Below are 26426 nucleotides of genomic sequence, written 5' to 3'. Positions count from 1 at the left end.
CGTCTCCGCATGTTATACAATTGTATTCAACTTAATCAGAGGAAACGATTATTTTATCTTCACCGCCACCTGCCTTCACTGTAATTACAGTGTCTGGTCTTTAAATAGTGTTTGGTTTATTGGGGTAACATTTTCAAGGGTTACACAAGTGCTAGGTTATTAATGACACCATGAATATGATACTTGATCTTCTGCCTTAACATGGCATTATTTTGGAAACAAAAAAGTTGAGCTGATCCCAGTGTAAGATAGATGCTAGTCTGAGGGTCTCCAGCGTTGTTTTAGTTTTGATTTATGAGGTTTAGAACTGGCTAATGACTCTTAATTAAATTATGCTAATTAAACGTTCAATCTTATTAATTAGTTTAATGTATTTTATAAAACCATACTCATTTTGTCTCTCACTTTATTTTACTCCTCACCTGCCGCTAAATTAAAAGCAAAAAAAAAAGCTTATCCATATTCAAACTCATCGCCACCCCGTTTCGTGAAACTGGAAACGAAACACCAAAGCAAGAAAAGAAACCAGAAGACAAAGAAAGAATAACCATATCCATCTCACTTGCCTGCCAATGATACGCCTCATAAGCTGCATGCACTTTCACTCTCATTGTAACCCCATGAAACGAAGGGGAGACTTCACGAGCCACTGGGGTCAGCGATAGACGGAGAGGAAATGTAGGCCAAGCTCTTTTCAAATATATCTCTGTAGTAACATGTCAATAAACTCTCTTGATATTATCATCAACTTCATTCTGATACAGTGACACGAATACCGAAAGCAAACTTGACAACTGAGGAGAAAAAACACCTTGACTGAGCTTATTCAGATGCAGAGGCAGCTAACAAAAAGTGTAAACTATCACATCTATGACGGTGCTCTCATACAGTTAGGATGGAGTTCAGACTGTAGGTTATTGTCCTGCTCATGATGATTTTAATAGCAATAAAAATAATACAACTTTATTGCTAAAGCACTTATCTGATTGGGTGACAAAGGGTTTTACGATATACATGGGAATGAAACGGCACAAAATAAAACGAGACCTAACAAAAATAAGAACCATAACTTTAGAAATGTTAAAAGTAAAGAAAATGAGGCATTAAAAGGCTTTGCTATAAAAACATGTTTCAAACAATGGTTCAAAAACAGGTACAGTGCATGCAAATCTAATCCGGTTGTGTTAGTACCACTGTTCTTCTCCAGAAAACTGCTTCCTGTTTGATTTTCCTTTTCCACGTTAGTAATGGTGTCAAAAGATTTTGTCTTTCCCAAAAACTCTCATAACATTGAACATGCCTCTCTGTTCTGTGTCATTAGGTAATGACACAGTTTTCTTTTATTAGTGCACTGTTGCATGTTAGTGTGCTTTAAACTGTCGCAGTCAAATAAATACAAGTATAATATATCATACAAAGGATCTAAATTCATGCAGCACAATCAAATATTTTTTTTAATTCCACCCTTTTTCTCTTTTGTCAAAATTGTGCTCCTATTATTATTATTATTAGTATGATATTTTCATTTGAGGACATCATTTTTTCCACAACTGCTTCTGGTTAAAACACAACTCTTAGTTATTATACTTATAAGGGCTTACTGATCTCAGATAGCTGTTGGAGAAATTTCAAACGAAACCTCGGTCGTCAGGAGGTTAAATGTTCCACCATAAAGAAAGAGTGAAATGAAGAATATGTCGTTTTTATTAACCTTTCGAGAGAAGAGTCTCTTTGCTTCAGTTATGTTTGGCTGATGGAACGGGCCACAAGATGTCATCACCCTCACAAAGACAGGAAAGAAAAATGTTTCCATAATGATTAAACCAACTTATACTTACACATCTCAGATAAGAGCTGAGACATGAACAGATTCCAAGAAAATCATGACCTCGTGACAAATGTATATAAAGTCACATCTCCCAACCTTTCCTGTAATTATGCAGTACTACTACAATTTTAAAACTAAATATTTGGGATGTCTTGATAGTTATTGGAGGCCTCTGCATTCAAATACCAGTGTAAGCTTCACTGTAGCAGAAGTTAGAAACCAGTGTGTGTTCTGTAAACATCCCCTGGGTGCTGTTACGGATGTTTATCACTGGCTATATTGAGGATTTTACTCTATTGACAAGAGCTGTGAGAAATCTCTCTCTCTCACACACACACACACACACACACACACAGCCACACGTACACACAGACAATGGCTCGCTGTGCTCTCAGTGAATTGTTACTGAGGTTGAAAGCTTCCTCTTCATCTTTCAAATGAGATATAAATGTATTCCTTTCAAACTTAGTTTTAATGAGGTCCTAAGATCTCAACCCCCGAGGTGCAGCCGTGCTCTTCTGTTGCTGTCGCCCTCCATCTGTCGAGATGAAAACAAATTCTCGCTGTTTACCGGTCTTACATGAGGACGCCTACTTGGCAGCCTGATGTAAAATTAATCCAGGCTACTCTGAGCGTGCAAAAAAAAAAAAATTAAATAAAAAAAGATAAGACGTTTTTCCCCTCAGGCTGCACATAACTAAGCCGAAAATGAAAACATAATTATTTAGGGAACAATTCAACAGGTTAAACCAGGTGAACACGCTTGTCCTGAGTGAGTTGCTGTCACTGCTCGCTGGTAATTGCAGCAGAAGGATGATGGTGGATTATTGACCGAGGACTGATGCTACTTTTCTGTCTGAAGTTATGTCCCTTTCATACTCCAAGCCCCAACCATTCCTCAAGGTATCTCAGGGAGCTACACTGAATAAATGATCTAGCAGCAGAACTATGGTATTTCATGTGATAATACGACAGATGACAGACTCATCCGCCCTCCATCTCTCCTTCTCCTCTTCCTCCGCTGATACAGAATTGTATTCTAGTTAAAAGCAAAGATAAAATAAGCATTCAAAGAGTTAACACTACAAAGCATTCTGATGGTTATTTCATATTTATATATTTAAAGAGGAGAAAGCGTCTCTCTTGGTGAGTGTGAATCTCTCTGGCAAGTGCTCTGGAAACAGGGAGACAAGTAACTGTGAACAGGGAGTGGACTTTCTTCTTCTTTTCTTACACTGATACAAGCACCTGCCATCACATTATCGGCTTGCTGGCTGGGGTGCCAAGTGCTTCGATGGACAGTTAGGAGGGGTGCTGAATTTCGAAAAAACACATTTTTAGAAGATAAGATATTCTTTATGACTATAAATAATAAGAAGAACTTCGAATATTTCAAGGTCCCTAAGGCCCCTTCATAGAGTTAAAAACAGGGATAAAAATACCAAGGACAGAAAATAGTAGTAAAAATGCTAGACAGGGGATGAAGAAACAACTGGTCAAAAGCCTTTGAGAACAGGTAGGGTTTGAGTAGTATATACCCCCCCGATGGCTTGCTGCAATCTAGGTAAAGAAGTCCACCTACTCAATGTTAGCAGACTTTGTAGGGACCAAACTACATATTTGTTTTCTCTCTCAAAGATGGTCTCTGTCATGCAAAGTAGTTTGCATCAAAGTTATGCTTGTTCAAGTGCTTGTGTTCCAGTTTGGCTGTAATATTGGCTGACTTCTGATGGGCCGAGGGTGTGCATCAATGGGACCTTGCTACCTCGGCTACATCCGCTGATCTCTACTGAGGAGAGTTTGGCTCCTAATGCACAAGATGGCAGTATTCCTATTTTGTATAGGCTACAAGGAGTCATGCAGTTCTAATGTTGGGGTACATAAAGACAAGAAGCATATGATATCTGTATTAAGAACGAATAGGCAGGAATCTTTAACCATGTTTTCTTTAAACTAACCCAATTCACCAGATGCACAAATGTTTTCACTGTATTGACGAGAAGCCCTAGCTTGAGCAGACATTTCCCCTAGAAAAATAAAAACCAATCACATTTGACTTAACATTCTGCACATTCCGAAACCATCCAATCATATCTGACTTAACACCTGAACGGATACTCAGCTCCATAATGTTGTCAGAGGCCCCTGGGCTTGACTGTGATAAACACACTTTATATCTGACACAGGGCGTGCATGGAAGGGAAACAGAGTCAAAGGAAGAGGCTCATTTACTGAGGGCTTCTGGTTTGTGCTCCTGCTCCGCCTGCGTGCAGAGTGTGAGTAAAGGTCGTCTTGCTCCTCTTAACACATTAGCATTTAAATAGCATTATATCTGCACTGAGTATCACTGACAGCTCCCACTCTTCCACTGGCTCAGACCCTAACTGGAGTTGAAAACAAAGTTAAAAGATAATAAAGCTCCGGACTAGACTGAGAGATCAGAAGCATGCGACCTTCAGACTTGGCCGTGATCATCTAGAAGTTTTATAGAAACAGTTTGTGATGTTTGCTCGTGAGAGGTGCTGCACAAACAAGTGAATTAACACAGTTTGAAGAGAGTGAGGCCAATGCAGAAGTTTCTAGCATGGATCCTGCTGGTTTAAAAAAGAACAAGATGGAGCTTGACAAAAAGCCAAGAGCTCAAGACTTGTTAGGGTGCCACTTGATATTGTGCAACAAATTTTTTTGGATACCATTTTTGACGCAGCAACAAAATAAGTTATAATTATATTTTCCTATAAAAAAGCCTTGTCTAGCTTCTTAGGCAGTCTCCCTTTCAAATGGCCAGGGCTAAGCCAAACGTCCTTTTTTTCCTGAGCAAATCAAATCGATCGAGCGGCTTTCTTATCCGTCTCCCAAAGGTTAAATGCATTCTCCTTAGAATCCTGGCCTTTCCTTAGAAAATCAAAGGAAGAGGAATTGTGTCCTCAACCTTAGGGGTTAATCAGCAATGGTCTGAGCTATTAGATTTAAGGAGTGAAGGGACAAAGAGGAAAAGTAGCAGTAAATCCCTCAGCTTTGCGAGCACGATCATATCAGCAACTCATAGCGACTCTGGCCGAAATAAGGCCTCGGTTTCCAGCTTTGGCAGATATCCCGCTCACTTGTCCATCTAAGTGACAGCGCAGCACGATTAATGCATGTGTCTGGAGTGTCGGCCGTGAACGGAAAGTGAACATGCAGCATTCCAGTTGCTAATGCAAAACTCGACTAACTGAGCTGTTTCAAACTGCCACGGCCGTTGGGAGCCAATTACTGGGCATTTTTCCACAGACATCCTCCGTCTCTGGCTGAGCGAGACACCGCTACATGAAGACTGCTTCTTTCATGTTCGTTTCTGTGACTGACACCTTATGTCAAGACATGAGATCAAAAATAAAAACTCTTTTATATTTGCTGAGTCATAGCTGCATGTGTCACATATGGACAGGTATACGGTCACATGGACGCTCAAAGGCTTACGCGATGGGGCAGGACCTGCTCTCACAAATGGTCATAAATCAAACTGGCATACTGGGAATTCATGTCGTGAGAAGCTAGTCACACATGATGATTCACTCTATTAAAGATGACCTTAACACTCGGTTCTGTGAAACACAGAGTTGACAGACACAGAGTTGACAGATCTTATAGTCAAGTGTTGCAGACGTGCGTGGATGCTGTTATCTAAATGCATGCACACACATGCAGAGACATATACATCCTTGTCTCCTTGTGGGGAGCCAAGATGTTTACAGAGTGTACCACAGACTATATGTAAATATGGACGACGCAGCTCCTCTCACTATCCAGAAACATAGCCAAAATATCCTGGATACGAACACTCAGGAAGTGGAGCCATGGTATCGAGATGGGTCTAAATAGGGCAAATTTGTTTTGTAGATTTTTTTTGCTATTCTCCTGCTAAAACTGTACAGATTGCCAGAATGAGTTTAGATCTATAATAGCCCATATATTGAATATTTATAATAATATTTCCTAACTAATGAGTACATTTATTCCCTCATAAAGTATAAAAATCGGCCACTTCCGCAACTGATGAACACTCGGTGCTGCACAGTGGAAACGAAGACTAACAAACAACAAATGCCTCCAAGGCACCTCAGGAGCGTCCACTGGTGTGTAGTCATTTCATGTCTTCTGGCAAACATCAGTCCTAACCTGGACTGATACACATGTGCATCACTGGAGATTTGGCTCATTGCACCGTAGCCTCTGGTTAACGCTGCGCAGAACTGCTTGTAGTTAGGCTTACACACCTGAGCGTGTTGTCTGGATGTGAGAGACGGCAAAGACAGAGAACTCCCGGTCACCTTTGCAGTGATCAAAGCCTAGAGCCCATCATCCTTCTCCCAGGAGGATGTGAGGGTTTGCCTGTAAGCCCGGAGGGACAGATTGTAGCAGAGTTATTTTCTAAAACAACAGTAATGATGAAGTGAAAGCAGTGTGTGTGTGTGGCTCTATGTGTTGGCAGAGTCCTGGGAGATAACAGGTGTAGCACGCTGCAGGAATCGTATGGATGCAAAGCTATAACGGCAGATATGCATATTTCTGTAGAGCTCTGAGTCTATCAACCTTGGCACTAATCTCTTCAAAAATGATTGAGCTATTGACAGGCTGTCCCAACAAATGTGAAATGGAAATTTCTCCTCTCTTACACCCAATTTCACCAGCAGAGTGGCGAGCTGAAGGTGGCCATATAGTATTAGCCGCAGAGAGATTATGGCGACCAGATAAGGAGAAGCCGCTGAATGTCTGAATACTTATCGTGGACCCACTAATGATGAAGTGTGTTATCTGTGCTTTGCTCAGCGCTTCTCCTCGTCTCCCTTCTGTCTCTCTCTCTCTCTCTCTCCAACAGTCAAAGTAAGGACGGGGACGATAGGTGACGGGAAGAAATTTTACGGAATCAGCGTTACTTGTTCCTCCCTGAATGACAAGGCTGAAGGCTTTTGTACTGCCCAAATTTCTGTTTCTTCCTTTGTGTCTCGGCATTGAACACGAAAGACCGTATAATGTTTATATTGAGAACGTACAGCCTTTTGTCTGCTCGCCTAATTTCATCCCACACAACATCACAACAGCAGGGAACGGAGCCAAATGGTCTTAGTATCTTTGTATCGCTTTCTTATTCGAGCGGAGACGTCCTCAATCTGAATCCTTTCAAAGCCCCTTTTATTAACAACACAGCCACAGACGCTGACGTGCAGTACAACAATGCCGCTGCGCAAACTCTCGCCAAGTGTGGTGGATTGCATTGGCTTGAATTTACATGGTGGAATCATAAATCTAGTGCAGCTATGAATTAATCATGCTGAATGTGAAATTCTGCGACTGGAAAGGCCCTGTGAGTGTGTGTGTTTGTGTGTGAGAGAGAGAGAGAGAGAGAGAGAGAGAGAGAGAGAGAGAGAGAGAGAGAGAGAGAGAGAGAGAGAGAGAGAGAGAGAGAAAGTCGCATCTTATGTAACAGCCAGGACCGCATTGCCAGGCAACTTGTTAGAGGAAGCCTCAGAAATGTTCCCGGGTTGCTATGGCAACATGCGCTGATGTTCACATGCTTTGCAGCCACCGAGGAGTTCGGGAGAGAAATGAGAGATTTAGTGATTTTGTCATTGTGTTATTATTTGCCCAGATGACGTAAAGAAACACGTCAAAGGCGGCGATGAGCATTTAAGAGGTTTTCAGGCAGCAGCTTCGTCACCGTATTAACTGTCCAGGACCCAGCTCATATTTCCCGGCAGAGTGAGGGATCCAGACCAGGCCCTCAGTCCCCTAGAGACAATCCCATCAGGGAACTTATTTTGAAAACACTACAGATCCCCCGGGCCCTGCCGGCGTCCACAGTCCTCAGTCTGAAGGAGATAATTGAAATCCTTTTCCCTCTAATGTAATTTTCCTCTCTGCAGACCACAGCAGCACAGAGCGCGGAGGGCGGGGGCCGACCATAATGACTTTTAGGAGATGGAGGCGATACAGACCGTCCAGCTCAGCTCCTTGTCTCTCACTCGCCTTTTTCCCCCCCTCCCAAAGTCAGCCGGAACATTAGTGCCGCAAAGTCAATCAGCGCGTTAAATGATTCGCTGTGATGTTAATCTGGACAAAATCAGAAAAATTAAGTGCACTGACAACATCTATGGGTGGAAACAAGTGCTACTGATGGTATGCACGCACATAATAACCATGAGGATCGCAGGGAAATGTGTGTGAATATAAGAATTCAAACACTGCTACACTAAACTTTCACAGACATAAAACGCTAAAGCACTCAGTTGTGAACACGCAGACACTCTCGCACACGACAACACCCACGTATTGATGTGAATGGATAAAGGTTGCATGTAGCTCAGGGGAGCGAAGGCGAACCTGGACACATGTGACGGTAAAATGTAATTAGCGTAAGTGCCTCTCCCAGTGTTTTACTGGCCTAATTCACAGCAGTAGAATGAAATAAGTGCTATTGACAAAGCCTCGGCTGCACTGAAAACGCATCATACAAAAAAGACACATTCAACAGGCAGTGATGGAGCAGCCAAACAGCAGCTACTGCCACTACATGAAGCGTTAAACAATACACCTCTTGAGTGATGTACTGCAGACAGCCCCCACCATTATCATTAATGTGACTGTACAGTTTGGTGTTATTGCTACATAATAGCATGTATCTCACACCTGTAGCTTTATGCTACAGCGTAATTTAAAAAGTCAACATCACAGTTTTAGGGCTGCAGCTAAAGTTCGATTTCTACTCCTGCATTAAGGGCTATGCATAAGGCTCTGAGGTCACAGTATATAGTGGGCTACGCCATAACTGACATGGCCACACCAAGGCCACAGTCCCCTAATGAAACCACATTTTATTTCGCAGGTTCTGGATTTCTATTTTGATCTTCACCAAATTGCACACACTCATAAATATCAGTCCCCTACACAAAAAAATTAAGATGCAATTTTTTTAAGCAAGATCCATGAATTATTCTCTGATGAATCAAACAAAAATAAACTACCTATATCGAAATATACAAGAAAGGACCTGTCCCCTGATATGGATCTGCACCAAAATTGTTGTAATCTGTCCGAAAGCTTTACGTAATCCTGCCAACAAAAAAAACAAAGACACGCAGATGAAACCCACAAGAACAGTGATTATCTGTTTGTGTTTTCCCCTGCTTGTCTCTAATATGAGTGGATTTTGTAAGAAGGGGATTCAATACTATGGAACAACCCTAAGGAAGTAGAGGATACACCCTCAGTTGTCCTCTCATTTCCACTAACACACACTTCACGCAGAGAGTACACTTGCAAAGCTTCTGCTCACAGCAGTCGCCACTCTGCATAAATGAATGAATGCAAACACAGCAATTGCAAAGCTGTAGTCCAGTAATGAGACACAGGGAAACGATGTCGTAACTTATCTGTCTGCAACCATAAATCTACCTGTGTGAAGTTCACTGTTGCTCTGTGCCACAAAATAAATGAAGGAGCGTAAACGCAACTACTGTGGAAATTATAAGACATGATACGGCCTGATTATATGCAACACACAAATCTAACGTAGAGGAAGTGAAATCAACTGGTAATGTTCTGAGTTAAATAAAAACTTTAACACAAGTAGTTCTCCAATAAAGGGGAATTTCTGAATTTTTTAACTTTGGCCGTGTGTTTATAAATGTGCCTTACAAAAACGTTTGTCATCGGTACAGTAGATCACTTCCGACAGCAGCTTACATCTACAATATAATCTTATGGGGAAACTGCGACAGTCCACAGAACGTCCACTAAAAGTGCTGTTTTTCACCAATAAAAGCAGCGACGAAGAGAAATCTTTGCTACCAGCGGAGATTGAACAGATTCACCTATTTCACATTGACTTATTGTTTCAGCTTTAGATACTTGAAAATATACACACTCAATAGTGCATCATCTGCATAGAAATGGTCATAAATGATGTAAATTCAAAGGAGAGAAAACTGTTTTACAAAATAGTCCCTCATAGGGAATTTGGCTCCTTTGCATCGAGTGATAATGTGTGTCTGGTTTCAGCTCACCAGACACGCCTCCTAGAAATAAAGAGTTGATGCCAAAAACACAGACAGTAATGGAAACAACGTCAAAGACAATGATAGACCAATGAGGGGAGAAAGAGTCCATGGACACAGAGGTCACAACAAACTGGGCTGTTTGACATGTTGCATGATAACTACTGCACTACACATATACTGTAGGTTGGGTCTGCAACAGTGGCAGTTACAGCAAATAAGGCCATTATAACAGGTTTTGGTAAAAGCTACCTGTTGCATCTGTGTTCTCCCACCTGAAGCACGTTGCTGTGTGACTTAAAAGAGCAAAGCAGATCAGAACCCTCAGTCACACTCATGCCGCCTCAAAGTCAACATCTGCGCTGAGGAACTCCTGAGGGGGCAGGTTGGCTTTCATTGGCTTCCCCCAGGTAGTGATTACAGTAATAATTCAATGGAGTGAGTGAGCTGATGTAGTGCCCACCCCCTCCACCACCCCCATCCCAAGATCCAATACAAGTAGCTGTAATGGGATAAGAGGAGATGCGGAAGACACGGCTGTAGGCTTTCGTGACAGGCGCACTGGATTGGATTTAGTCGTTGTTAAAAGCTCGAGCTGTCACCTGCTCGTTGAAGTGTGTAACAGAAAGACAGAGAAAACAACTCAAGACCAAGAGATTGATCGGTGACGGGCCAAACATGTTTCCCATTTTCGGTTGATATTCGCACTTCACTCTCCTTTTGGCACAAATTCCCAGGGGTCCTGCAGCAGCCTCTTCCACAAGACATTTTGGAATCCCTGTGACGGGACCGCAAGCAATTTGTAATGTAAGAATGTTTAGCACATATGTATTTGCGTGTGGAAATCAGTTCGCTGTCAGATTGAGGGAGCGGGTGAACAAGACTGGTGGGGGGGGTGAAAGATGGAGCAGCGTTCAGCGACAACAGCAAAAAGTTTGTCAGGAACACTCGCACGGTCAAAGAAATGGAGGTGACAAAACAATTTGACTTGGAAGTTTAACTCTTGGGAATATTTCCTGCTGCTGCAATACAAAACAACAACAGGGTACACACAGTGTTATGATAAATAACACAGGCAGCATGCAGAGAAAGCTTTCTGGTAAATAACAAACAACATACCTTTCATTATATCACTCACTCTAACTGCTCGGCAAAACAGGCCTGGAGAATACAATTTATGAGCTACGGATAAGATGTTTGTCGATACCAAGACGGGCGCCACGGCTCGAAAGTTACATACCTCGAGATCCTGCTGAAATGCAATGCTGCTATTACAGCAATCTCTGACATGTTACTGAAGCAAAACCCTTTAAAAGGAATCATCACACCAGACACCCATCCCTCCATCTCTCCCTCCATCCTCCCGCCCCATCAAGACTCCACAGCGACTCTCTCTTGTTCATTACCTCCTAGCTTTGCGCTGGATGTTGCTTAGAAACAAAGCTTGAGCACATCACAGCCGGGACCAGAGTGTTAGTCTTAGCCCCGGGGCATGTGCAGTGCACGGGGAGATGCGACAGTCCTAACAGCCACTAGCTGTGTATCAACTCAATGGCCTCACCCTCCAATGTCTGTATATTGTAGAACAAGTATGTTGTAACAAGCCAACAATGTGCGTCCTATTTGAGAGGCTGTTAGATATGTTGCATCCTGTGCCCAAATTTGAAGAACAAAAGCTATGTGTGTCCATCCCCGTTATTTTTAAAAAAAGTTAATAAACCAATAATTAATGCACTGCTGTTGCATTATCTGCCAAACAGCAGTTTCAGTGTATGTACAACTTTTTCCAGTTTTATGGTAACCATGACCTAGACAACAAAAATCGAATTAGTTAATAAAGTTAAGTACTAGTGACAAATGGTCAGACTTTCAAGAAATTCTCCTAAGGCAGACTTGACATATCAAAGAGGCCATATACATGTTTTCTTTAAACCGCACTTGGACTTTGACCTTTGACCACTCAAATTGAATCACTTAATATGCGAGTGTATGTGAACATGTGGACCAAATTTAAAAGGATTCTTTCAAGGCGTTCGAGAGATAACGTATTCACAAGGCATGAAAGAGTTTTGTGAGGTCACAATGACCTGGACCTTTCACCACGAAATTTAATTATTTCAGACTTGAGTCAAAGTGAAGGTTGATGGAATTCCTTAAAGGCTTTAGAGATATCTGGTTCACAAGAGTGGGGAGGACTGAGAGACACAAGGACAACCCGAAAACATATTGGCTGTTGCCGACGTGGAGGCATAAAAATGCCACAAACTGACTGATTGTCATTTCACAAAAGACAATACTTAGTCTTATGATCATCATTGGGTTTAGGGCTATTGATTAACAATTCATTGACAAAAAAATTAATAAATAATGAGGCAAAAACAGGATGAATATTAAGTTTTGTGTTTTTCATCATGCATTCTACACGAGTACCTGAAGTATATACAATGATGCAGCTCGTACCAAAAGATCGGATTCAAGTTGATAATTCAAATTAGAAGGACGAGGCAGAACGAGCCCCGGCTGTGCGAGTTCTTTGTCCTGAGAGGAGAAGACCAATTAAATCTGCCCCCAGTCCCCTGTCTGGCAATTATGCCACAGTAGGTTGTTAATGGTAGTTTGCCTCATTGTTACCATCATTTTTAAATCATGCAGTAAAACATTCGCACAACAAAATGCCCTATAAATGTGGGCGATGAAATATTCATCCGTATGAATATTGAAATGGCACGACATATGGGTGGTCTGTCCCTCGACTGAAATCAATTTACGCGGCCGCTCCCACTCTCATCTCCATTTCCAACAAGGCGAACCCCTGAGGGTAATGACCGCATCGTTGCATCACACTGCTTTCTGATTGGCCTCTAATGCTCGTCCTTGAGGCCTGAGCTTTGAAAAATTCCTGTATGTGATGTGAGCGCAGGACGCACACAAATGAGCCTACAACAACTGCTTCACCGTTAGAGCCGAGGATCGTAGAGCAACGAAGAGCAGAGCAGTTTGGGTGAGGTAGCGGATTCATCTTCAGTGGAAAAACGTGAAATACAAAGCATTCGATATTTGCAGGTGTGGTTTAAACATCAACAAAGCGCTGTGGTTAGTTAAGAAATCTGTGCGAGCGTATGTGATCCTCTTATAAATGAAAACAAGCATCGTGCTGTCTCTCGTCATTTTAGCCTTCAGGAAAGGCAGAAACGCAGGACATGGGGGGTGGGGGGGGGGGGGGAGAAGGATCCGGAGCAGAGCATGAATTAACATAGACAAGGTGAGTCAAGACGAAGCATGCAGCAAGGCATGCTCATGATGGATTAACGCTGTTTGGCATGAATTAACAGGGAATGTATGAAACATGCTGTGAATCTGGTTCCCTCAATGGTCAATTTAATACAATTTAATAACTAATTATGTTTCACTTGTCATACGTTAATGTCGCCTGTACGTGAACAGTGAGGTGGGGATTTAATTGATGCTGGTCTCCTTGTTCATGGGCTTTGTGAGTCTGATAAAGGGAATAGATACTGACTCATTACCTTGAGTCATTGATGCCGTGCATGCTCACAACGCACAGGGACTCGTTCACTGACGTTCTACCGGGAGGCGGCTGTGACGATGACCAGATCAGGAGGGATGAACTGGCTGTGTCTCTGTTACAGTCACAGGAGGGGCAGAGCTGCATTATATGAGTATATAAAGTGAAATGACACTGGAACTATTGAAAGTGTTTATGGGTTTTCCAATGAGATTGTTGATTCACTCTAAGGTCACAGGATAGGTGAAGACTGACTTGATAGCAAAGGTCACAATGTTTAGACTTCAACTGCTGCGGTTTGACTCTCTGATATAAAATGTGAGTTTTAAAGTTTTGTTAGTGTGAGATTGAGCTCTGAACTCTGAGATCTCTTTAAACTGCTATCACAATTTTGCATGTAGTAATGAATCATCAGTAAGATGGTATATGACCAGTGGGCACACTTGAATTTAAACAGAACCTTATCTCCTCATTTGCAAGAACTATTCAGTGGAAAGGGAAGATCATAAAACCGGTGTTGCAGTGAATAATCTCCTCCTATTACTTACAAAATAGTTATTTAAACTAATTTCAAACTTAAACATCCTCCTATATCAAATTGACTGCTACCACTTCCTGCACAGCACACACACTTATATGCAACCCTGTTCTAGTGAAACTAATTAATCCACAACACGTCCTGATTTTAGATGAATCTTTCAAGCGCAACATCAAATAAAAAAACACCTGGTTTTCAGCCTCACAATCTGCTGTTTAGGTTCTGAGTACTTTGATTGGAGCAGCACTTTGAGGCTGTATCATAGACTTTATCAGAAGATGGACGAGGCATCTCCGATTTCTCCCATTATTCAGAAATGAAGCCAAAATATCCTGGATACGAACCTCCTGGGCAGATGTTTAGCAGTTCAAATGTCCATCATCTTTATTCAGCATGTGGGCCAATTAGGGCTGAACATAAAGTAAAGCTGCAACTAATAAGAATGTTGTTCCCTTTGCATGTGATGAGACCAAAACTAAGTTAAACCAAGGGTGAATTGTCAAATAGAATTATTTCCTGATGACAATGCTGGATGAAATCTGCAATAGTTATTCATCCTGAATATCCCACCATCCATTATTCATAGCGCTTGTCCTTTGAGTGTCGTACTGAGGCTGCAGCCAATCCCAGGAGACATTGGGTGAGAGGTGGGGTCCATCCTGGACAGGTACATCAGAGTGAAAGGAGCCCACAATAAACCCACACAGACACAGGGAGACCATGCAATCCCCATATTGAAAGACCCTGGTCGGCTGGCAGGTTTGAACCCCAGATACCTCCTTGCTGTGAGGTGACTGTGCGAACCACTGCATCCCAAGATTTCATGACAAACCATCCAATCCTCGAGGAGAACGTTAGCTTCCTGATTGGGGAAAAGTTGGGGAACCACAGCAGACATATGGAGACAATGACAGGCATAGTGGAAATACTGTGCCAATCCATCTGTTAATTCACACTGGATGAGTATTTTTTAGTATGTTTTTAACTTCATTCATCAACAATGAATCAATCAAATATAAAAGGTATGAATTAATTATTTACTGATTAAAACAATGGTAAGTTTCTCACCCATTATATTTACTGTCGCAGCCAAAGTGAAGCCACTGTCACAATTACACTGACTGTCAGGCAGGAACACATGGGCGATATCTTCCCACCTCCTCACCTCCCCCTGCTGATGACAAACAATAATAAACCAGCGTCTGTCAGGTTGTTGTCACTGCTGCCTTGCAGCTCGTGTCGACCCACATCTAAAAACCACATGAATCAAACCCAGTGAATCACAGCAAAAGAGAGATACGGAGACATTCAGCCATTCAGACAGAAGGTCTTGTTGAGCCGTCACAATGTTTTGCAGACACGGGGCAGATAAGTGACGGTGCGGGCACGATTTCAACAGGTTAGAGAGCTCCTCGGGGCGCCAGGGGGAAATACCACAGGTTGCATTACCTCTACAGAAGTGCCCTGGTGGCCGACGGTGATGGATTGTTTGTTTTTTAGAAATGAACGCTAAGTGAGCCCGGCTGTCCCTGTGAAGCACGGTGAACCAAAAATGAAGTATCTTGTGTGCTCTTTGAAAGCACTTCAGACGGTTTCAGAGGTAGTGTCCCGCTGCAGAGTGCCAGAAGAACTTCACCGCTGCCTTATTTTAAATCCACAAAAACGCCAAACAGGTTTAATTCCACCTCCATGTGATTATTGGCGCTAAAGCAACAGGGTGCATTACATTCCGGCAAGACACATCCAATGGAGGATCACGAGCCGTGGCAGGCATCCATCATCCTCGGCTCCACTGCCCAGCTTCCTGCCACTAAGATTAACCCAGGGTGACCTTCATTGAGGCTGGGTGAGGAATTACTGTTTCCTGAGGTCCACTGGACCCAGGCACAGAGTCATTATGAAAACCCCTCGGGGGAAGTGAGGGGCCTTTAGGGTGAGGACACAGTACACACTATTAACCCCACTGATCTTGGATTATTGCCACGTCAGACTGATGCTGATCATCACACACAGACCAGGGCAAAAAGGGCAGACTATTGTGTCCGGAGGTTAAGTTTGCCACAGGAGGTACTGGGATTGAACATGGATGACGACAATAAAAAGGGCACTCATTCTTTTTTTTTCAGCGCAGAGGGAATTTCCCGGACAAAGAAGTTTGAGGTAATCAGTGGAGCTAGGACGCTTTGGAAGTTGATTCACATCATCATCATCATCATCATCATCATCGGCTCGTATTCAGCTCCAAAACCAACTATCCCCCCCCTTGGTAGTTACCGGGAGAATTTCTGAATCGCATTTCCGATCAATCATTTCCAAGCAATGACATAACACTTCCCAAAACCTTGTATGGTAGGAGGAATCATTTGTGAGCGAATCAGCCTCATTCGTGGATGATTCAAATGTTCCCTGATGTGGCCGGGGCTGGGGGGAGAGGCGGATGAGTCGGCCCAACCTCACAGCAGTGCAGGTTTGTCATAATTGTTGATGGAAATAATGACCGTCCCTTTCAGCAGCTCAAGCTGTGAGCACTGTCCCTCTCTTTTTGATTTCCCCTCATTGAGTTTGTAGCCTCTTAAAAATCAGAATGAGGGAGGACGTTTTCATATTTTGCAACAAAAAGTCACCAGTTCTAGAACTGAACCTCGGAAAGACACACACGTGGTAGAGTTTTGTGTTTCCAGTGTTCCCTGTTAAAAAGAAGGGACAATTTTTAATTATTTTAAAAAAGAAAACGTGGAGCAGCTCATTAGGCACAGTGACGAGACGTTATCGACCAGAATTATTATGAAAGGTTCCATGTTCCAGCGATAATGGCGATGTTGTTTCCTCGGCATCGTTAAATTTTCCTCGCTAAACTTTTGGTCCTCCGAGCACTTGTGTGTTATGTCGCTACAAAGTCTGAGCCTGAGCGGAGTCAATGAATTCTGGGCCACTGGGAAATCTGTCTGACTTGCTCACCTGCATTGCACTGAGGTTAATAGCTAATAGAGCTGCAGATGGAGTCGCTGCTAAGTTCCAACGTGGTGGATGTGCATGTTCCCTAACACATATTATTAAAAACATTTTCCATGGAACATTAGGTCGCATTATGGGTTTTCACAAGGACTGCGAGGTATTCCGGCAGAAAAAGAGAAGACAGTATCACAGAAGTAAGCCCTATTTCCTGCTGGTCAACATTTTCAGGATCTGTCATCTCTTCCCAGCACTCATGAGCCCAATATCTGCCAAAATGAAGAGGCTGCAGAGCATAATAATTTGATTTCGGTGCATGAACATGAGAGGGATAACCTGAAGTGAGAGGCAGAGTTTGGCAATGAAACCAGCCCATCCTTGAGGGCACAAAAAAAAAAAAAAAAAAAATCCCAATGTCCTTTTGTAGGATGGCGAGTCGTATTCATTATCTCCCACGTCATGGTGATTCAGGGTCGGCGAAAGACTTTACTGTCTGTCCTAGGGCCCAGAGGACTGAGTCTCCCCTATTACGTAAAAGGGATTGTGCTTCTTCGTGACCTCAAGCTGTTTGAGCTTATCAACTTGTAAACAATGCGCCACAATGAACTGATGAGTGTCGTGTCACCGAACTACATCCCCCCCGCGCTTTTATGAGCTATCCTCAGGAAGCACATTGTCAAAATGTCAGTGACGACAGTTCGCTTGAAACGAGAAAGAATCTGAGGTCATTTCCCGTCCCTGGCACAATCGTATAAAAATAAAACGCCGGCGAAAAAGGAGACAGCGAGGAGCGGAACATTATGAGGAAATTCAGATGGGTGAAAATAGGGGTGTTCGTGAATCACCCGTGCTGCAGCCTGACAGTAGCCATCAGTCTCCTACTCTCCTGATCCATTCTTCTCCGCGCTGCGAGCATACACATAGCAACAGTGTGCCCGCGATTCAGCAGCGAGTCGGTGCATCATCCGATATCTCTGGGCCTGCCTAACGCTTTGCTGCCCAAGTGATGCATCTGTGGAGAATTCATGAATAAGAATGCGGCGGGAAACTTTTGATTCCAATCAAAAAATGATGCAGGGCTTAAATATGGTGAGTTTGCATTGCTCTGTAATCACTAGCATCTCTGAGGTGCCATCGCTTTGCAAAGCGGTGATTAATTTCTCGGGGGCTCTTGATCGTATAGGCCACGGCTGTCTGAAAATGAAAGGGCCGGCAGAGAAGTGGTGTGAAATGATGACATCGGTGGTTCAGGAGGAGTGAGAGAATTTTATGAGTCATATTACAGTAATTGGTTCTTGTTGCTCACGCCTGACTGGGTGGAACAAACTGGAGAGAATCTTGCACCTTTGCCCCAGCGTGTGTGTGTGTGTGTGTGTGTGTTTAAAGAGGAGAGACCGAGGAAGAGGTGGCGAGGAGAAAGAGAGTAAGAGGCTCCCAGAGGCCAGGTTTGGGGTTTTAATAAGCGGCTCTGAAGAAAGAGGCAGTTCCCCTGGGGGGGAGAAGAACTCGACACTGTTGACCACAGCAGCGAGAGGCAGTGGACACACTCACATTGAGAAGAGGGCACAGGCAGGAGAGATGGATGTGAAGCAGAGAGAATAATCCTCATAGTCTGAAGGATTCTGTGTATTTGTGGATTCTTTTTACTTTAGTCTCAATGTACCGAAGACATTAGTGGATGCAACACTATTCTTGGTTATTTTTAAGAATACAATGCTGAGCTATTAACCAGCAATTAGACAAGGTTAAAACTTAATTAATATGCAATATAATGCAGTGATGAAATTAACAAACTGCAAAAACCTATAAAACAAGAAGAATTTTGAATTTGAATGCAGTATAACTACATTGCTCACCAACTTTCAACTTTTCATACATGTATATTGCAATGTACAGAATGATGGGCCAACTTTGGAGATAGTGTCACATTAAGGATAACTCTGTGAATCTAAATGTTAATGGTCTGTTTGAGATGACTTTGACCCTTTGTTCCACTTTAACAATATATATGAATAAATGTTTTGATATTGGTCAGAATAGTTGATTCCTGTGTAAGCACTTTCATCTTGTTTGTGAGCCTAACATAATGCATACATACAGTATTCAAACTTTTATATTAGTGCAGACCTATTTGTGAAAATGCTTTTAAACACACTGATTATATTTAGTACAAATAACAGGGACAACAAAGGTAAAGCTGTTAGGACAAGTGGTGCTTTGATAATGTTTAAGATTATATACGTTTTATACATCGTTTTTTCTAGTTTACTATATAAGTGTTACCTAACCAATAGCTACATAACGCTCAGTTGGTTCTCGCCGCTATACTTTCACTTATCCAAATGATCAAGTGGAGTGATTGGTATTTAACCGCCATCATCAAATAGGAGCTGAATGATGTGTGCACCAGGAGCAGAGTGATGACACCTCCCCTGGCCAATTTATATCACAGCCCCGGGGAGCTTTCCTCGTAATGAGACCATTTGCATGCAGACGGTCAGTTGCTCTTGTTATCTCCCCCAGAGCCCAATAAAACCACATGAGCTACAGTGAGGTTCGACGCAGCGATGAATTCAAAAGTATCACTCTCATTTTATTGACCGTATTCTGCCTCAGAACATGACGCTTATGGGCGATAACAGCACAAACATTTGGAGATTAATTCATCTGTGAGTCACCTCGATGATTTTCATTCTTTTTTTGGGGCCAACATGCTCTCGCTGTGGTTTTATAATGAGTCATAAATGGGAGCTTGCACAAAAAGCTTTTTTTCAAGACATTCCCGCCTGAGTTGGTTCAAACTCCCAACCCCCTATTATCAGTCATAATATTTGAACCATCAAAGTAGACTAGCACAAGTTACAACAGTGTAAAACAGTGTTACTTGTTCCTGTTGAAGCCACAAGTTTTGAGAAAAAAAAGTCTTTCAAGTTGTCAAGGAGAAGTCATTACCCACAATCCTTAGGTGTAATAGGGTCATCTCTGATTAGTGGAGCTCGCTGATACTATTGAAACTGCATGTTGGCTACATTTGACTACAATCGGTTGGTTCAGGGTTATACACTAGGTTACTGTACTATACACTGTATGAAAAGCTATATACATACATACAAGACACAAACTACAATATATTCAAAACAAGGCCAAAGTCAAGAAGTAGAAGTCACAATGGTTTATGGGACACGTAGTTCCTAAACCCCTAATATATCTTGTGTAAACAGTGTTGTACCTTTGCCTTTATTCCATTGTCCAATATTTTTCTGCTTCCGAATAAAATGTTTTATGGTCACGATTCATCTCTTGGCTGCTCGGTCTGGTTCCAGCTATAAAAACTTATTTAATGAGGATTCTCTCAAACGTCAATGCAGTAAATAAAGTAAGAAATTAAGCAGAAACCAGAGCCAATCTAAAAGTGGGCGCTCTACTCTCACCTGCAGCCTGGGGTCTCTCAACTTCTGATTTGAACTTCTGCCAAAGCTCCTGAAGGTCTCAGCTCCCACTGGTGAGGCATCTGTATCCCTGCCTTCTCATTACTCCAGCCACTGATTTTTGTCGTAGCTGGAGAGTCCGAGGCGGACAGATCGATGGCAGTGGAGAGTGTTTCTGAGAGAGAATTGTTTCATTTCAATCTCCAGGACAGATACATCCCCACACATTTGTCATGCCTGCACTCAAATTGAAGCTAGATTAGATGGCATGTAATGTCTGAGGCAGTGCCAGCAAATCTGCTACAACTTTCTCCACACAGCCTCCTCCATTATGTTTTCCTGATAAGATTTTATATGTCGCGCACCTGAATGGATGTCTGTGCGGAGACATTAAAAATACATTTTTAGATGTACTGAAGGGTATTATTAGGTGTAAAAATATCAAAGTGGCCGAGGAAAGCGGCAGGAGAGTGTGTTGTGTGACAGTAAGTGGTGCTTTTGTGCTTCTCCATGCATGTCTGTGACTGCAAAAAGCTGAAAGAGCAACTTTGGTTGATGATAAGCTCAAAAGATTGACTGCGTGCTGCACTTTTCATTGCCGCCTGAAGAGGGGAAAGAAAATGCTTGCAGTTTAAATAGCGTGTTTTTCTTAATCCCACTTCAGTGGGCAGCTTCAGTCAATCTTCAGATCTTTTTTGCTTTCTCTCTCAGATCAGGCTGTTAGGGACATAAAGCTGCTGCCTCGCCATCCTCTCGAACACTATAAGTCTCTGAAACATTGTGTTGGCCTCCCAGGGCCAGGTCCCAAAAACAAAACACTCTTTTCTATTTTCTTCCAGAGGACATTAAACCATTAAAGTCTCATGACGATGGTTGACTGACATTTAAGGGCAAATGTGGCCAATTGACTTCTGGGTAGTGTTAAGGCGTGTTGGTTTATCCTAAATATGAGAAGAGTCGGACTGGTCCAATTTAAGTATTTATTGAGATGCAATGAAATGAACAACATAGCTATGGACAATTATCACAGCCTAGGCTAAATAAGTTAGCAATAGGTAGTTAATAATGGCCCCGAACAAAAGGGGTTTGATATAATTATAACAGTAGATTTAATATGATTGGTTATGACAGATTGAAGGGGAGTTACCGCAAATCAATTTGGTTCTCCCTTATTGGTCCACAGCTGTATTCCCCCGCCTCTTGTCAAGGAATCCAGGAAGTGACAAGAAGCCGCTCTCCGTGACGCTCCTACTACTCTGATAGTTGCTAAGCAAAATGTTCTCTTCATGAACGGCCTTGACACAGCTGATGCCATGTAGGCCATTGGCGAAAGGAATATGATGTTCCTAAAACTGCTCAAGGCCCCCCCTTCTGCCTTTATTGCAAATAGTACAGTCAGACCCACATACCAGCTAGAATTTAAATTCCTAACAGTAGTGATAACAACTGGAACCCTGTAGAGCTTATAAAAGTTTCTGACTTACATTTCAATCTATTCATCCATCTATATATATATATATCTTAAAGGAATTCCTGAAGATATCATTTAACTGTTCACCATAAACAGAGTGCAAATGGAAACTACAGGGGAACAGAGTGCATTATCTGAGTAACTGTATAATGCACAGCTTGACCTTGGCCAGTGGTCTGGCATGCTTTCCATTCGTCTAGCCAACATACAATGCAAATGGTTTTCTGAAAATTAAAAATCCATGCTGCCCAAATAATACAGGACAGTGTTTTGGGGCTCAGGGATAATATCCATTAGGGGATAATAATATTACCTATAACTCCAAGAACCCCCCCCCCCCCCCCCACTCTCCTGGGGAAATGTCTAGAGGGGCACTGAATACATGCAGTGCTTGAATACTGAGGAGACTGTGCTCCACATTATAGAGACAGCCTTTTACAGTCCTGTGCAAATTAATTTTTTTCTATTTATATCCGAGTATTTGCTCAACATCCTACCTATAAATTCTACAAATCAATCCCTTAAATCATAAGGGAAATATGTTTTGATAGAGATTTAATGCTGCTCAGATTTAGTTTTTATCACGTTGTTAACATACAGCCCCAATCATAATATATTAATACTTCATGTATCAGCCAGAAAAGCATTTTATTCATATAAATTGAAAACAAAATATTCAGGTCTTCAGTCTAGCTGTCTGCAGAGGCCACCAAAATCAATGCTGGTGTTCATATTCACATCAACACAAAGCATATTCTTACCTCTAACTCCAGTGATGTAACTGATACAGTAAGAACAGTGATTATCTGCTGGGCTCTAAGTGCTTTTCAAATGAACATCTGACCCGTTGTTTCTTTGTGAGGACGGGAGCTGTTGCTACTCTGCTAATGATGTCGCCTTTTTGTGGATATGGCGTTGCAGGCACTCAAAGCACTTGGTAAAGTAGAAGGAAAAATTGTGTTCTTGGTAAAGAATTTAAGTGAATGGTCGATCTAAGGATGTGAACCCTGATCTTCAGTGTCAAGGTCCTACATTTGGTAGCAAGTGCAAACCCAGCGCTACGTTTTGAAGCCTTGGGTTCGGCCTTTTTGTCAAGCGCCATCTTGGTGTTTTGAAACCATTGTTAACAACTTATGGGGGAGGGTAAGCTGGAGCCTGAATGAGAGTTTGATGACATTGCCTGCCCACCAACACGCCCACCAACATGCCTACTGCACCCATTGGGCGCTACTAGCTGTCAATCACACGATACCCATGCCCCAGCGCAGACCGTGCATTAGAATCTATTTGACTCTAAAATGGGCCGTAATGTAGAATATTAGCATTTTGGTGTATTGACGAGACTTGAAACTAGAGATTGAATTCATCTGAAACCAAATAGTCACCCCCTGCTGGTCATTTGACAGATTACAGGTTCCTGGTACTTTTGAATTGGTTTTACTCTCCAGACCCGCAGTCTACAGCCATTTTTTATAAGCAATCAATGCTTGGTATAAACAGATCTCCCCAGTTCACACTCCTAGTGAGCATAACCTCAGCAGCAGTCAAGATTTAGCATCAAAACATAAATAGCTACACAAATGAATAGTATACAAACAAGATTTCTAGAAGACAAGTTTAGCCTGTCACCTACTTTCTCTCTCTTCTCTGTCCTGATCCAGCTCACACTTCCCCTTTGTCGACCCCCTTCCCTCTCGCGGCCATTTTCTATCTTTTTCTGCCTCTCAGGGAAGTTCAGGGTTGCTGTGAAGGTTCGGTTAACGACGAAAAGCTCCCTCTCACATTCGCTCCTGCAATCTGTAAGTAAACCGACATCAGCCCAAGGACAGGGCGCTTATTCAGACACAGAAAGAGCTCTGAATTCTTCTGACGTCCCGCATGAGTAATGCAAAATGACACTGAAACCATATGTCAGACCTTCACTACACTTTATTAGAATTTTCATCAGCTGTATTATGTATTCCCTGGGTATCAGTCTTCCTAATTTCAGTTTTGGGCTTTGAAGCCACAGAGTGCCAGTCAAGGTGAGCCCAGTCTTTTCAATGATGTTTAGATTTAAGGCCGCCCCGGCTAAGGAAGTGTCCTCTCTGTCCTTGTTCTGTAATAGCTATTATCCAGACCTCTGGTTTCTCTCTCTGCAGCCGTAATAGTTTACAGACACACACCTCCCATTTTCTCTTTGTGTTGCATTCAAGTGTGACACTTAACACAAATGTCACCGTGCTTCCTGAGTGTGGTGGATTTCTCTTTCCAGCATTTGGAGCCTTGTCTTCGTGAATTTGAGGCACAAAGGAAAAGCGGTAATTGGTTAATATTTCTTTCTTCTTTTGTCATGCACAATATTAATTTGGCCTTTCTGTATGGAGAGTTGTAAAAGATGGAATCATCCAAACACAAGTATTCTGCAAGAACTATTCAGCAGCACCTTAATCATTTCAAGTTCTCATTCAGATTCTTTTCCATATTGCAAGAAAGTGATTGAAAAGCATGAAGGAGAATATGGGTCCATGACGAATTACTCTCCAAAAATGACTCAGTAAAAGCTTTAATTAAACACGCTAAGTTTAAATAAACACAACCCCTAAAACTACACCAGGTCTTTAGAACAACCACTAACTGGAAAATACTTAACTGAAATCCATTTTCACCTCCCAACATTAGACGTATCTATTCCCCAGTATGATGCCAACTCATTTTTTTTAATGTCTTATGTCATAACAGGACATGTTTCCCCCCCAGCAGTCTGAACAAAGACAGAGAGACGAGATGTGCAAAAACGCATATTTGCACTTCAGACTTTCACCCTCACATGCTCTCGCTCTGTCTGTCTCTGTCTCTCTCTCCTGCAGGACAGTAATTACCTGCAGGCAGTGAGGCCTTGGTTGGCCTTGTAAATGCATTTGTTTCTCCTCTAACAACAGTCAGAGCAAACACAGGGAGAAGTGCTGTGTGTTTCATTTACTTCAGACACCAGCGATGATATCATACACCGGTGTGGATAACGATTACATAACAGTAGCCCACTTTTTTTGTAAATTAGGAAAGTACTAATCTTTATTAACAATTTTGGCCCAGTTTGAAAAATATATGTACACTATACCTTCCCAGCAATAAACAGGAGAATTAAGCTAGTGAATAGAGAGAAGCATTTAGCTGCTGAAAAGGCAGCTAGTAAATCTGTTGGAGGAGACCAAAACAGTGTGTCAAAGTTAAGCTTCTTGTTTGTTTAGCGAAAAGCCATATTCTTTCAAATGCAACACTGTTTATCTAACAAGACTGGCAATAAAGAATCGCTCTAGGAGCTGGAACACAGCTTATGTTTGTTGGTAGTTTTAAATATTCAGATTTATGGAAATATCTCAGTCTTCCAGATACCTGACTTTTTTAACACAATTGTTCTAAGTCAACCAACCAAACACACACAACCAAACACTTTCTCTCCACGGCTGATCTCCCTTTGGAGGTTTTCATTTACACTGTGCGTTTCCCTGTCGTCTGATGCCCCGCATGTGCAACATGAAGAAACAGCATGGAGGTGCCTCGGGAGACCCCATCTCCACACATGTTTGCCTCATAAAATATTGCACGCACACGCACGCACACATGCACACGCACACCATGTCCTTCCCTCAGGCCTCCCTCCTCTCTCTGTCCATCACAGCAGGAAGGTCACAGGCACACAGTTATCGTGCTCAATTTGATTATGTCTTAATCCAATCAAGCAAAGCAGAGAGAGCACCATTGATTTTGGAGACACAGAATAATGCTTATTGGGCACAGAGGCACATGTCTGATTCCTGGACAAGGTTAAGTCCAGGGGGAAATATCATTCTGTCACCGAGTCCGTCACTGGACTTGGTTTATGGTTTCTTTTCTAGATTCACCTTCCTCACTGCAAAATGCAAACAAATCTATTGTTGTATTCAGGATTTCTGGTCTATTATGTACCGTAACATTTTGAGCAATGGGCGACTTCCATCTGAAACTATAAAACTACAACTAGAAAAGAGGAAATGCTTGAGTAATATTGAGCAGCTGCATCAAGTAATGATTACCCCTCAAACAAGATGACGTCAAAACCTATCACTTACATTAAAATACTAAACAATATTTCCATTGTGAAAGTTGTATATCATGTACATAGTCTTTTTATTGAATCTTTTATTGCTATTATTTTTATTATATATTTTCTTGTTTTGTTTTTTCACTTCTGACTTATCTGCAAATGCAACAAGTGCATTTCCCTGTTGGTGGATCAATAAGGTTTTATCTTATCTTGGCTTATCTTATAGCTGCACTGTGCATAAATTGGTCAATCTGCAAAAATAAGGATGCTGTTAAAAACTGATGGGGAACTGGAATAGTCCAATTAGCGTGCTCATGACTTCACAGCGTTCTATTTGCATTGTGCAGTGTGAGGTGTCAGCCACTTTCGGCACCTAATTTGCTTCCTTCCTTTTCTCTGTTCACATATTTAGAATATTTAAATACAGCCAAACATTCCAAAGCTGTTCTCATTTGCAGGTTTTCTTTTAGTTCTGTCATCAGACAACAGAACAATTATGATAAAGTTACAAAATGCAGCCCATTATGAAAGCATGTGGACTGAACATAGAGCATAGATTTACAAAATCATCTTACACGTAA

At 42.1% G+C, this 26426-nt stretch overlaps 1 protein-coding gene across 1 annotated transcript in view; it reads right to left on the bottom strand.

The window, feature by feature from the left end:
* Positions 1 to 26426, bottom strand: part of dlgap2a (discs, large (Drosophila) homolog-associated protein 2a) — a 132140-nt gene that overhangs the window by 60979 nt on the left and 44735 nt on the right. The gene's annotated exons all lie outside the window — the stretch shown is intronic.

This window comes from Pleuronectes platessa, chromosome 11, assembly GCF_947347685.1.
Source record: "Pleuronectes platessa chromosome 11, fPlePla1.1, whole genome shotgun sequence".
In the NCBI taxonomy this organism is placed as follows: domain Eukaryota; kingdom Metazoa; phylum Chordata; class Actinopteri; order Pleuronectiformes; family Pleuronectidae; genus Pleuronectes; species Pleuronectes platessa.
Note: the sequence above shows the minus strand (reverse complement) of the source record. Positions and strands in the feature narration are given on the sequence as shown.